Here is a 15,329-nt window from a genome sequence, read left to right as displayed (position 1 = left end):
CAATGCCAGGTAAGGTACTTCTCTATAAAAATGGGGTGTCATCTCTTTTACAGGGTCCTTGTGGAGATTAAACATACATCGAATCATCTTGTAAGGTTTTGGTATTCAGTAGATAATAAATGTTCATTTCTTCCACCCCTTCCCTCTTTCACCATTCTTTTGGCTCCCCTCTGTCCTTCCTTCTCTCCTTTTTTTCTTGATATAATTGGATAATACCACTTTTTTCCAGGCTTTTGTTTTCTACTTTCATGTCCCAGCCAGATTGCCTTCTCAGCCTCCAGTTCCAGCACGTTCTGATGCTGAGGGCGGAGATGGCCTTTTTGACCTTAGTATTTCCCAACCTCTTGCAGATTTGGTCTGAAAGACTTAATGTTCATCATTAACCTGAGTTTGAAGTACATAATGTTTCTACATCAGTAGCAAGGACATGGAGAAATTGTAAGGAAAAGAATGAAACCAACTGTAAGTTGCAAAATGTGTCTGTGTTTGTGTGTGTGTCTGTGTGTGTGTGTGTGTGTGTGAGAGAGAGAGAGACAATCAGACAAGGATATAAACTCTGAAAGACAACTCAAGCCCCCCTACACTTTAACACTGGAAGGGATCCTTAGTATATGAAATTTAAGACCCTGGATCTAAATAATCCAAATTTAACCGGTGGGACCCAGATCTTTGATGGGCTAATCTACCCTCGTCATTTACTCTGACAAATGTCCACAGGGAAGGGAGGCAGTACAATACTGGCACCATTTCACCTCTCAACAGAAATCTGCTTAAAACCAGATGCCTGGTAGCCATATGACAGACGCTCCATCCTGAGGAGGGGGCTCCCCTCAGGGATCCAGGAGAGGCAGGGGTGATTATGCTGCATGCCTGCTTCCAAGCCTAATAAGCAGGCAGGGAGGGAAAGATGGAGCCCTGAACATCTTGGAGGTGACACCCTCTGGGCCATAAGTGCTCCATACAGGATTTAGCTGCAGCTTAGCAGCTGTCCCATGGCAGCAGCCCTTTCTGCCATATGGGGGAGCAAGATTTGGCATGAAATTGGCATCCTCAGCCTGGTACAAACGCCATCACCCTTGTGAAAGTGTGGGTCAAAGAATTAATTTGACAGTGAGGGACAGAGGAGAATAGGCACTGTCAATCCCCAATTGGCTCTCTCTTAAAAAACAAATTTAATTCAAGAACTGTTATCTGGTCCCCAAGCCACAATAGTAGAGAGGAGTGAGTGTTACTTTGCCACCATCAGGGACTATAATAAGGAAAAATAGTAATTAGTGTCTGGATTTCACAAAGAGGAAAAGCTCGCCCATGATGCGTTTATTCAGAAGTCTAGCAGGGGTCATTGGAAAGGTCACAAAGTGAAAACATGACTGTTTAATAAAGAAAATGGAAACCAGATATGAGGCAAGTAGCATTTCTATAACAGCTACACACCTAGGTTTGTAGCAGGGCAGGAAGCTGGGAGCTGAGGCCTGGAAGTGTCCTTGGCTATGGGGGGCTGTGCTGAGCCATGAGGACCAGACGGTGCCTTCTTTTGCTGAGTGATGTTAGAGAGGTGGGCAGAAGAGGGGCAGTCAGGGACCTAATTTGTTATGGTTAGAGATTAAGTTATTAGCATTAAAACATATTAGAGGGGCCGGGCGCTGTGGCTCACGTATATAATCCTAGCACTCTGGGAGACTCAGGCGGGCGGATCATTTGATCTCAGGAGTTTGAGACCAGCCTGAGCAAGAGTCTCTACTAAAAAAAATAGAAAGCAATTATCTGGACAACTAAAAATATATAGGAAAAAAATTAGCCAGGCATGGTGGCACATGCATGTAGTCCCAGTTACTCAGGAGGCTGAGGCGGGATTGCTTGAGCCCGGGAGCTTGAGGTTGCTGTGATCTAGGCTAACGCCAGGACACTCTAGCCTGGGCAACGGAGTGAGACTGTCTCAGAACAAAACGAAACAAAACATATTAGAGGCCGTGTGGGGTGGCTCATGCCTGTAATCATAGCACTTTGGGAGGCTGAGATGGGAGGATACTTGAGCTAAGGAGTTCAAGACCAGCCTGAGCAAGAGCGAGACTCTGTCTCTACTGAAAAAATAGAAAAATTAGCTGGGCACAACGGCACACTCCTGTAGTCCCAGCTACTTGGGAGGCTGAGACAGGAGGATCGCTTGAGCCCAGGAGTTTGAGGTTGTAGTGATCTATGATGATGCCACTGCACTCAGTCTAGCCCAGGTGACAGAGCAAGACTGTCTCCAAAAAAACAAAAACAAAAAGATATTTGAACTTTGCAGAGGTGGCAGGAATGTAATCATTTTTACTAAGGGCTCAGTGTTAGGAATATTCGAGTTTGTGAAAATATGATGTGTAGTCTTTTATTTTAAAAGAGAAATGCTAACATGTCATATCAGTATAGATATATGACCGACTGGAAAGGTGACTGAGAAACAAGAAATCTGATTTGTGGTCAAGGTTGTCTTGCTGATTTACCTTAGTTTCTTTATCCATCAATGGAAATGATAATAATAGCTAATACTTCACTGGGATTAGCCATGTGCCAGATATTTTCTGTGTATTAGTTCATTTAATCCTTCAGAAAGCCTTTGATACAGGTGTTATTATCCTTCTCTTCATTTTATAGTGAAGGAGCTGAGCCCTGAGTTAAGTAACTTACCCCATTTCATATAGTTAATAATGACAGAACTGCTATTTGACCCCAGGTTGCCTGACTCCAGAGCCTATATATTCAACTCCTGTATGATTCTGTCTAATCTATGTACCTCAGAGAGTGTGGCAAGGACAATATTAGGTAATAGAAAAGAATAGACTATGTAAGAGATGACTGCCAGAATGGAAAGAGCCCACCTTTTGGAGCCTGACAAAGGTGGATTTGAATCCTTACCATTACCTTGTAACTAGCTACAAATTACTTAATTTTATAATTTTTGGATTTTTTTCCATCTTAAATGTGAATGGTAATACCAACTTTGCTGGTTGCTGGAAGATTACAGATTATATATAAAGTGTCCAATTTGTAGTAGGAATTCAGACATTGGTAGCTCTCACTGTTTGCTTCTGTTTTCATACATTAGTCTTGAGGATCAGGGCCATATGTTTATTTTGGTACCCAACTTTAGTTATAATGGAACTGGGCACCAAGTTGTCACTCATCTATTAATAAAAATGGCTAATGCTTACGGAGAGCTTACCATGGGCCAGGTGCCTGGTACCTAGAAGGTTCTTTACGTATATTAACTCATTTAACCACCATAAGATGAGGAACATATTCTTGATGCCCCAGTTTTGCAAACAAGGAAACTGAGACAAAAAGGTATTAAATAACTTGCTCATAGTCACACAGCTTGACAATGACAGAGCTGAGATTTAAAACAAGTAGTATAGTTCTTAATTATAATACCATGCTTTTTAGTCATGGATTCATAGGATCATAAAGTTGGAAGAAGAAATAAAGGTTTTATAGTTCAACCTCATGCCCCACAGTGGAACTTGTTTGATATTTTGAGAGTTCTTATTCACTTTCTGCTCATCTTTCTTTAGTAACACGATGCTCATTGGCCCAATGAGGCAACTCTTTTAAATGTTGGGTAACTCTTTATGCCAAATTTGTAATGTTAAGTTGAAACTAGCTTTACCTTTTCCTTTTTAATTGATCTTCCAGCTTTTGAGGTACCCAGAACAAGGTTAGTTCCCTCTTCAACATGACATTCCTTCGCTATTTGGAAACCACTACCTTCTGTTTTCCAAGCCAGCACCTCCAGTTTTTGTTAATGGTGACTCATCACCCTGGTTGGCCCGCTGTCTTCTTTTATGTCTGGTAGAGTAAAACATGACTGTTATTGTCCATCAATAGTACTTTGTCCTTTTCTCAATGCAGGTTGAAATTGCATTAGTTTTTTGGACAATCTTATCACACAATTTGCTCCCCTTGGCTTTAAGTAATTACAGTGGTCCCCCCTTATCTGAGGGCAGTATGTCCCAAGACCCCTGTGGATCAGTGGATGCCTAAAGTTGTACCCTATACAGTATATACTATGATTTTTCCTATGCACATATACCTATAATAAAGTTTAATTTATAAAGTAGGCACAGTAAGAGAGTAACAACAACTAATAATAATAAAATAGAACAATTATAAAAGTTATGTGGTCTCTCTCTCTCTTAAAATGATGTAGTATTTTCAGATTGAGGTTGACTGTGGGTAAATGAAACCATGGAACATGAAACCACAGATAAGGGGGGACTACTGTGTAACCTCCTGTGTATTAGTTGGCTCAGAAAAGTTGGAACAAATTATCATAGATTGGGTAACTTAAACAACAGAAATTTATTTTGTCACAGTTCTGGAGGCTAGAAGCTCAAGATTAAGATTCCAGCTGATTTGGTTTCTCGTAGGTGCTCTCCGCCTGGCTTGTGGACAATTGCCTCTCACTGTGTTCTCACATAGTCTTCCCAGGGTATCTCTCCCTCTTTTAAAAAGATGCCAGTTCCACTGGATTAGGGCCCCACCCTTATGACTGTACTTAACCTTTATTACCTCCTTATAGGCTGTGTCTCCAAATATAGTTATATTAGGGGTTAGGGCTTCAACATATGAATTTTTGGAGGGCACAATTCAGCCCATAGCATCCTGTGTGGCTGTGTGCTAGAGACCTGTGATAGAAAACTGAAGAAAGGGGCCTTGGTCACTTAATCTTGGGCTGTGGGGCAGTGTAGGAGTCAAAACTGTCCCTCTGCTTTCAGGGGCTGTACTCCCTGTCTCTATAGTCCCATTGGATCCCTGAAGTTTCCCTTTCTTGGTTTTGAGTAGCTGTGTTACTGAGGGTGGGAACAGAGACAGATAGCTGAAATCTATTATTGCAAAAATAACTTTGAGTTTCAAGGCCAAGGATTTCCCGTTATCTCATATTGGGCATTTGCCTTCCTGACGTAGGAAACAGATGCATGGAGGGCAAGTTATAGTCCCCTCAGATTTTCTCCTACTTATTTCTGAGATTTCCCCTATGATCTTGTCACTTATGCCCATCCATCCATCAAACAAATAATTATTGAGTGTCTAATGTGTAGTAAGGGATGCTGGGTCCTGGGATGTAGCAGTGGACAAAAGAGAGAGAGTTGTTGCCTTCACGGGGCTTTCATTCTAGCATTCCAGTCTCCCCATCAAGCTGCCATGCAGGTGCTTGCCCATTGTACTGTGTGGCTCAGGTATCTCTGATCTCCTTCAGGCAGGCCCTGGCTGTCCCCCCCACTACGTTTGCCTTGCCCTCTTCATTACTGTGCCACACAGGGAGCAGGGTCTTCCCTTAATTCTTAGCATGACAGAGACTGTTCTCATCTGTGTGGGGTACACTTCTCTTTGGTAGCACTTGTCATAGTTGTTATAACTTATTTGTATACTTGTTTAATATCTTTCTCTCTAGACTTCTCATAAGGATAGGTGTTGTGACTGTCTTATTCATCATTATTTTCCCTTGCATAGCACAGTGCTTGGAGTATACAGCCGTTAAGATAAAAGATCTGTTAGATTGTCAGGTTTAAGAGGACTACTTAAGGTGAAAGAATAATAAAACAGAAATACAATACAAAAAGTATCCTGAAACAGTAGGTATGTGTGTCTTAGTCTGCTCAGGATTGCATTATGAAATACCATGAACTAAGTGGCTTAAAGAACAGAAATTTATTTTGTCATAGTTCTGGACCCTGGGAAGTCCAAGATCGAGGTGGCCAACTTAGTTTCTGGTGAGGGTCCTCTTCCTGGCTTGCACACAACTGCCTTCTCACTGTGTCCTCATGTGGTAAAAAAAGAATAGGTAAGCCCTCTAGTGTCTCTTCTTAAAAGGGCACTAATCCTATTGGGGATCAGGACCTCAAACTTAAGATGTCATTTAACCTTAATTATCTCCCTGTAGGCCCTATCTTCAAATATTATCCCACTGGGGATTAGGGCTTCAACATATGGATGTGGCGGGGGTACAGGAAGGCAGTCCGTAGCAGTGTGGCTGCCTTCTGAGTGCATGGCTAGGGTACCTTCAGAGACCTTTCTGGTGCCTACATGTTTAGTTTTCTGTATGCTTCTATGTGGCAGAGGACAGCTGACCATACTGTGACCATGTGTATGTAACTATATACATACTCAGTGCTCTGAGTATGACTACTTATAAAAATTTAAGCATACCTCCTCCAAGGCTGAGAAGAAGGAAGTTCCTTTCCTCCCAGTGTAAGATTGGCTTTCTGAGTCCCTATTTTTTGTCCAAGTCACTAACTTGTCCAAGGATTGTGAATGTGCACTCTCTTTAGGGAAACTTTATCCTCAATCTATAGCTGCCCTCCCCTATAAAGGGCAAAAAGGTCTCTAAAGACCAAAATGAAAATCTTCTCTACTGAACAGATTACTTATGTTTTTAATTTTAAACAACTGTACGTAGGTTATTTCACAGTTTTCTCCAAGTAAAATTGGTAGGTGTAACCCAGGGGTCATTTGGATGTTTTTGTTTCAAAACAAAAGCTCTGCCTACCCCAAAGAGAATTCAAGTCCCTTTATCTGGGCAGATAGAATTGCTTCCAGTGCTTACATGGGTAGCCCACCTTCCATTGTGCTCTCCCCTTAGGTTTTACTCATCAAATGTTCGGTAATCTTAGGAGTTAGTGGCAGAATTCACATTGTGCTTCACATTGCCTGAGTCTGGTACTGAATCACATAATGCAATATTTTAGTGTCTGAAACTGGACCTCCATAGCTCTGAACTGGCTGGAATGAAGGACAAAACCCCATCCCAAAGATGCCAGAAATGTGTTTTCTGTGTATATAATAGGTGGGAGCAGGAATAATATTTGGAGCATAGTCTTTCTTTGTTTTGTAGGCCTTCTAGGTCATATAGCTATAATAAAATAACTGACTCCTTGTTGCTTAGAATAGCCTTAAATATTGGTAAAATCATCCAGATATAAATATTTCAGGCTGTATGTTAAGTGTTCTGTTTAGTAGTGGAAAATAATGTCTCTTGAAGGGAAAGACACATTTTTAAAAGTGTTTTGTTTCTTCATTGATTGATTGGTCTAGAGTTTCTGTGGAGAATATTTGACATGACTAATAAATGTTCCAAAGTTCAGTGAAGAAACCACCTAGACCATTAATAGCTTAAAAACAACAAGAGTGAAATGTACTTTTCAAATTGTTGAGTCTGGGAATGAACTTTTTGGTAATAGTAGTAAAGATAACAAGTAACATTTATATAGTGCTTTAAAGTTACAAAATATTTGGTGGGTTGCAGCTAGGTCTGTATTAGGGATGAGCACTTTGCTTCAGCTCAAGCTGGTAACTCACTCCAAATTTCATCGTTTAAGTAACTAGTCGGTGTTTGTGGTGGGAGTAGGGCATAGTCTTGCCTCTTGCCACTCCCAGTGTTGCCTCTGCTTCTGCTAGTTTACTCCATTTTCTCTAACTTGCCGCTATCTGCCTTTGGGACCAAAACGGAATGAGGGTTTTTTTGTCACCAATAAAGAAAGTATTGTCTGTGAGATAACCATGTTCTAGACTAAACTTGAAGCTATTAACCCACATCCTTGTACTTGTATATTCATCTTGGCTCTCAATGAGCCATTTGATGGATATGTACTGGTGCATATGTATTTGATGTCACCAGATTCTATATTTTTCAATTACCTAGAGGAGGGCACTGTTGGCAAATACTAAACTTGGCAAGGTTAGGAATCTAGAATCAGGAAATCTGTTCCTGGGTGGGTCAAGGGAAGTTTCAAGACCTGTGAGCCCTAACTGACCTTTGGGATGTGACGATCGAATAGAGATGACAGATTTTGCTCCTTGAACACTTTGTTTCAGCACTGCTGAAAGCATGCAGGATCATACCTCTTGTGTGTTTACTGCAGAGCAGGAGAGAACCCAAGCTTTCCATCCCTTGGGCTGACAACTCAGAAAGCTCTGAGTAAAACTACTCCTCTCTTTGGGGTTCAGCCAAGCAGAACCTTCTTTGTGACCTCTGATTTCTTGTTGGTGAGGAAAGAGGAAGTTGCTGGGTTACGGAGAGCTCATCAGCCCTGTACAGAAAAAAGGGCTTCTGACTTATTTGTGCTCAAAGGTCAGATTGTTGTTGCTCATCTGCATTTAAAAAAAAAATACTGTCTAGTATTGGTGAGAGTCTTTGTGATAGATTTTATTTTAATTCCTTAGAATTATTTAATTAGGATATTTATTTTATGATATGTTGTTATTTTGATGTGCTGTGTTCTTTGGCTGTGCTGTGTCTCATATACATGTGTTTGGACAGGTATGCTAGGGTCTTCATACATACATTTGCTAACCAGAAAATGTGTTTTTCCTTTTGGAATTGCCCTATTGAAAGGGTCTTTCTTTATATGTGGTTCATGGTTGTGCTTTGCCCACATCTGGCTCTTTGTAGTTGTTTTCTTTTTAAACATATACTCATATATACGTTATTAAATACACTTTCTCTCCCGTTTTCTCTAAGGGAATCCATGCATAAAAGGAGTGCAAAAAAAAAAAAAGAGGAAATTCCAATGCACCTATGTTCTTGGTTACTTCCTTAAACAATGATTAAAATCTTACCGACAGAAAAAAAACTTTGCTTGTAAACATAGATGGAGGAATCCATCCAGTGTTTTAAATTTATTTTCTTGTCTGAACTCTGGTCACTCTCCCAATCTCTTTGTCATTTTCCCTAAGGTACCCAGGACCAACTTGGGCCTTTCTTTCAGCTAGTGATCTGGGCCTTTCTGCTTTTTTCCTGACACTTGAAAAATGATGTTGAACCTGAAAGAATATAACCTCTTAAGATTTGAAGGTTTTGAGGGTCAAAGAGGAAAGATCTAACCTACGTTGAAGTTTGAGAGCCTAAGTACCCAGGCTTGGGTGGAGACTAGATTAAAAGGCCATGTGGGCTGAGTTATAAGATTCAGTTGTAAATAACTTGATAACAGGTATTATTACTACCATGTCCTCCATCTCCTGCAAATGGAGATCTGATGACACATAGTAGGTGTTTTTTCTGTCACTTGCTTTGTCATTTTAGGTCAGATCTTTTCAGTAGCAAATCAATTTTCAGTATTTTAGGCAGCTAGGAAAGGGATAAAAATTTATACACATAAACCTTACTGAAATCTTATAACTTTCAAACTCCAAGATGATAAGGAGAAAGCTGCTAGGAAATTTGTCTGCCTGAAGTGGAAATAATGTTACTTTTCTTTAAAAAAATTAAGAATTAAGAATGACTTATTAAGAAATTACTTATGCCTAGGAGTATGCTAAAGGTTATGGAGAAATCAAAAGTAGAGGTACCCAAAAGTGCTGTCTAGTTGAGTAGGCAAGATTAAATCTTGTGAAAACATTAAATGCTAAAAGAGTAAGGCCCCAGAATACCAGTGAGTATAAGTACAAATAGCTTATAAACCCTGTTTCATATGTTGTTCCTCAATGCTTTCCTTCCCCCTATATAAAGTAGCACAGTTGTGCTTCTATTAGCATATTAAAGCTACTTGGTTCCATGTTGAATGTTTGTATCTGGAGTTAAGTCAAAATGAAGCAGCAAAACACTGGCCCTATAAAGTCAGGCAATAGAAAATCTTGAATTCAGAAGGATGTCAGGGAAATCTCTGAATCTGCTAGGGCAAGCTCCTGTGAGAGAATCACCCCAAAGTCCACTTCTGGTTCAAAACCTAGTGCTCATTCAGGATCTGATCTACTCTCCCTGGGCTTGTTGAGGCTTTTAGCCTTTGCTGATGGAATTTTGCCTGGGAAAGAACAGAGGGATGGAGCTCAGGCTCATTGAAGTGTGTGGTCATTGTCATAAATCCAGGAATGTCTAGGAGAAAAAGAGGATAATGCCTTGCATCTTCCTTGTGAAGAGGTGTTGCCACGTCTGGCCGTAACCCTAGCCCTTTGAAAGGTCCTAAACTCTGAAGCTCATGAACCACTCAGGGACCCAAGAGCTTTTCTTTTCCTTTCCTAGGAAGCTTCATGTGCTGAGGGTGCCTACTTATACATTATACAGTTTCTCAGATGGCTTTGTGGACAAGTTAGGTCTCTGTTTACTGTGACTGAACCCCCAGCCCATATATTAGCTTAAGCAGAAACAGGGACTTTTTGACCCATAACCAACAGAGCCAGAGTAAAGCTGATTTTCTGGTTTAAGTGGTATCACCAGAACTTAATTTCTTGCCTCTCAACTCAGCTCTCTTCTCCTTGTGTATTCTCAGACATGTCCTTCGTTCATAAATGCAAAATGGGTGAGTAGCTTCAGACCTGACATCTGTTCACTTTCAAAATCAGCAGCCAACAGCGATTTCTAGTAAAATGTTTCATTGTATCTCAGTGGCTTCATTAGGATCCCATGTCCATCTCTGAATTAATGTCTGTGGGTAAGGAGAATGTAATAAACTGATTGGCATAAAACTGACTGGGCCACATGCTCCATTCCTTTCGTTGGATTCCCACCTAAAGCATATAAGTCAGAATGTGGAAGAGGTGATGTCTAAGAGGAAATAATAAACCCAAACATCAGGTAACAAAAATAACTCAAATTATACATCATTATTATTGCTGCAAGTTCTATTCTGATTGCCAGTGGTTAATAATCTTTCGGCAAAAATTTCTGCTTTGCATGATTTCCTAAAGAAAGGAGAAGGATGCTGAACATTCATCAACAATAAGATCCATACATGTTCACTGTGTCCAAATATTTTTGGCCTCCAAATATTCTCAGAAGGTATGTAAAATGTACTGATTGGAGCAGCATCTATCATTAGCATGGGGTTATGACCATAATATAGGTATGTGGTTGGAGTGTTTGAATACTTGTCTATTTTGTGAATAAAGTTCAATTTAAAGCCAGAATTGGGCACTGTTGGTAGAGGATTCACTAAACCCCTTCTCCTTCTGCATGAGACTTTGACCTTTGGTTAACTCTGTAGCTCTGTTCCTCTGAAAAGCTGAAAATGGTAAAATGTCAACTGTGTTAGTAGGCAACATTGGTTAGGGTAAAAATGACCTTGGTTAGTAAAAATGACTACCTTGGAGATTGGGAATTTACCTAGTGTGGTCCTGACTCTGCTGTCCAAGAGGAGCTATTTTTCCATTCTGCCATGGCCCTGTCACATCTGTTACATTCCCTAGCTATGTCTGAAGTGGGTGATGAGAAGTGAGCCCTCCTTTGTAGCTAGATTGAGAATTGTTTTGGGCTTTTCTGAGTGTAGTGACTCTTATAACTGGGTGTGTCTCTCTGAGAGGTCCTAGAAATTATGCCTATGAAATTATGGCAAAGATATTGGCTCCTGTGAGGAATGAGGCTTTTAAGGCTGGGCACTGTTGAACTTGCCTGATGTGTTCTTATCTCACTCATTGTTCTTCAGCTGTCACCTGGGGGCCAGATAGAATAGCTCCTGGACACTGTATAGATTGTTGCAGGGATTACTGCAAGATTCAGGAAGACAAGGAATATCTGATACTGCTCTGTTGGCAAACTCTCAGAGTAGATTGGTGCCAAATGTTGGCTATGATAGTCTCGTGCACCTGAATGTTCAGTTGAGCTTAAGAAGGCCCACTGGAGATATTTTAGAGACGTGTGTACAATGCAGCCTGAAACAAGGATCAGATTCCTGATCTCATGATGTGGCAAAGACTAGATAACTGTGCATTACAGCTGTTTCCTTTTCTCCCTGGTCACAAAGCTAGACTCCATTTCCCAGCCTCTTTTGCAGTAGGTATAGCCATTTGACTGAGTTCTGACCGATGGATTGTGGGTGGAAGTGAAGAAGAATACTTACAGACCTGGCCCATAAAGAACCTTCCCTGTACCATCTCCCATCTTCTTCCCCCAATTGCTCAATTAGTGCCCAGGACGCTAAGGTGCTAGAGGAGAGTAAAACCCCCACATAGTCAGTGTCCCTGAATGACCACATACAAGGTCACCTGCAATCAGGAACATCCATTTAAACTTCAAATGAATAAGAAATACACAATGATTGTGTTTAGCCAGGGTAATTTGGGGGTTTACCTGTGAAATCAGTTAATAGTAATACTTCCCCAGCTAACAGATTTCTTAGATCTATAAATTTTCTCACTGTACACTGAGAGATGCAGGCCTGCTGCATTTTTAGGAATGGCTTTAAGATTTTTTTAAACCCTAACTTACAGATGCAAGATGTATGTTTACATCATGAGCTAATGATTAGGAAATAATATTCAGTTGCTTCTGAAATCATAAGAATTTGGGATACAATTCTATATTACTCTATTTTCCGCTGCTATAACAGAATACCTGAGACTGGGTAATTTATAAACATTAGAATTTTGTTTGGCTCACGGTTGGAAGTTGGGAAGTTCAAGATTGATGGGCTGCATGTGGTAAGGGCCTTCTACTGCATCATAAACATTGTGGAAGGCATCACATGGTAAGAGAGGGCAGAAGACAGAGCAGAAATGGGGGCTGAACTCCCATGATAACGAACCTATTCCTGAGGCAGAGCCCTCATGACCTAATGAGCTCTTAAAGGTCCCACCTTTTAATACCATCACAATGGCAATTAAATTTCAAAATGAGCCTAACAGTCCCAGCTACTTGGGAGGCTGAGGCGGAGGATCACTTGATCTCAGGAGTTTGAGTCCAGCCTGGGCAGCACATCAAGGAGACCCTAGCTCAAAAAAAAAAAAAAAAATCAACATGAGTTGTGGAGGGGACATTATACCATAGCCAACTCCTACTTATAAGTAAGGAAAAATGGCCAGGAGGAAATATTTGTATAAATGTTGCTGTCTGTAATGACACCACGAAATTTCTGCTTTGTCATGTCAGTTCAGGATGGCTGAGAAATATTAGAAGCAGACTGAGTTGTACTGTAGGTGAGAGAAGTTTTATGCTTCCTTCTTATGCAGCTCCCAGGCTGAATTGGAGGCTTAGGGCGTTTCTAGCCCACTACTATTTACATTCATATTTCCTATGCTGTAGATGGACAGCCAGTGAAACATTAGTCCGTGAAAAAAGATTCTATGGTTAAATAAGGAAAATACTGCATACTGTATTTCTCCCTATGGGAGAGTCTCAATGCATATCATCAGATTACAGTCTTGTAAATCTGCAAGAAGGGAACCCATTCTTAACACTGTCAGTTTATAATAAATAATGATACATAATACTATAATTTTATTATAGTTTATTTATTTATTTATTTATTTTTTTTGAGACAGAGTTTCACTCTGTTGCCCAGGCTAGAGTGCCGTGGCATCAGCCTAGCTCACAGCAACCTCAAACTCCTGGGCTCAAGCAATCCTCCTGCCTCAGCCTCCCGAGTAGCTGGGACTACAGGCATGCACCACCATGCCTGGCTAATTTTTTTATATATATTTTTTTAGTTGTCCAGATAATTTATTTCTATTTTTTTTTAGTAGAGATGGGGTCTTGCTCAGGCTGGTCTCGAACTCCTGACCTCGAGTGATCCACCAGCCTCAGCCTCCTAGAGGGCTAGGATTACAGGCGTGAGCCACTGTGCCTGGCCTATTATAGTTTATTAAATTATTTATATTTTGTTAAATTATTATAATTTCATCTATAAATATATAATTTATTTATGATAAACTACCCCCAAATCTCAGTGGCTTAATACAGTAAAGGTTTATTTCTAACTCATTGCAGCTCAGTGTGGGTCAGTGGGTAGTTGGGAGAAGATGGCACTGCTCCATGCCATTGTTCAAGGACCGCTGTTTATCTACAGCATGGAGCCATTATCTTTCAGGGTTTAAGAATTCCACTGGATTCTTTGTAGCCAGCTAGCAGGGGAGGAAATAAGAAGAAGGTATAATTGCTCTTAACCAACTTTGGTTGTGATGATTCTTACTTCCCTTCCCATTCCATTGTGAGAACCAGTTCCAAAGCCCACCAAGAAGTATGGCACTGGGACTGTGCTTAGGAAAAAGGGAACATGGGTATTGGTAAGCGCTCCCAGTGACTGTCACAAGTTGTACTGCTGACCCCCAGATATCTCTTCCTTCCCTTTCTCTCTACAAAGAACATATCCACATCCCAAGGGAGCTAGCTAAAGTTCCATCTAGTCTCTACATTCTGCTAAAAGCCCAGGAGTTCTTGGTGATACAGAGTCATCTCTGTTGAGGGCAGAATGGTAGACACACAGTGTCTCATGGGCTTTGCCCATGTTTTAAGAATTAAAGTCTATTAGGCTGCGCGCGGTGGCTCATGCCTGTAATCCTAGCCCTCTGGGAGGCCGAGGCTGGTGGATGGCTCGAGGTCAGGAGTTCGAGACCAGCCTGAGCGAGACCCCGTCTCTACTAAAAAAAAATAGAAATAAATTATCTGGACAACTAAATATATATGTATAGAAAAAATTAGCTGGGCATGGTGGCGCATGCCTGTAGTCCCAGCTACTCGGGAGGCTGAGGCAGGAGGATTGCTTAAGCCCAGGAGTTTGAGGCTGCTGTGAGCTTGGCTGACGCCACGGCACTCACTCTAGCCTGGGCAACAAAGTGAGACTATGTCTGAAAAAAAAAAAAAAAAGAATTAAAGTCTATTTACTTTAGAATTAGAGCTGCTTGGTCACCTGTTTACATTTCATTTTTAATTATTCTTCTGAATTTTTCACAGCAATTCTGAAATCCTAGTCACTCATGTGTGAAGCTCCCTGCCTCAATTCACTGATATAACCCTGATTCTGCTCTCCAGGAGAAACTCATTTTCTCACTGTTGCCTATAGTCCTGGCATTGTCCTCTGGGAGGATACCATGTCTATTATCTTCCCTGACCTCATTTTCTGAAGTGAGAGTGAGTGTTGAGGGGTAGGCCCTCTTTGGTAGCTGTGTAGACTTTGCAGGCCATTTCCTAACCATTTTATCCAAGAGTCCAGAAGCTGAGAGCTAAAGAGCCTCCACTGATGAGGTGAGTGGGCTATTAATGATGATATTAACAAGGTTTATTTCTTTGATGCTTCTGGTTTCCAAAATGCTATTATATATGTTATTGCATGCAGTCCTCAAAACAACCACATAAGGTGGGTATGTAGGAGCAGAGAGAGAAAGGCCACTTGAGAAGTCCAAGGTAGATTACTATAGGGCCATTCATAAGGCAAGGAAACACTTCATGACTTGATTCTGCTATTTATGAATTCCATTTTTTTTTAAGCCAATGTGGGCCATTTTGTGGGCCAGCTATTCAGCTAGTTTAGGTTGTTAAAAGTTTGACCTGGCCTCAGATTTGATGAGCCATCCATTTCTTCCCACTAAACAAATGAATTGCTTCTGGCAAAGAAGACTAACAAGATTTTTATCATCTTGAGAAGCCA

The sequence above is a fragment of the Lemur catta genome, chromosome 1 (genome assembly GCF_020740605.2).
Source record: "Lemur catta isolate mLemCat1 chromosome 1, mLemCat1.pri, whole genome shotgun sequence".
Classification (NCBI taxonomy): Eukaryota; Metazoa; Chordata; class Mammalia; order Primates; family Lemuridae; genus Lemur; species Lemur catta.
Note: the sequence above shows the minus strand (reverse complement) of the source record.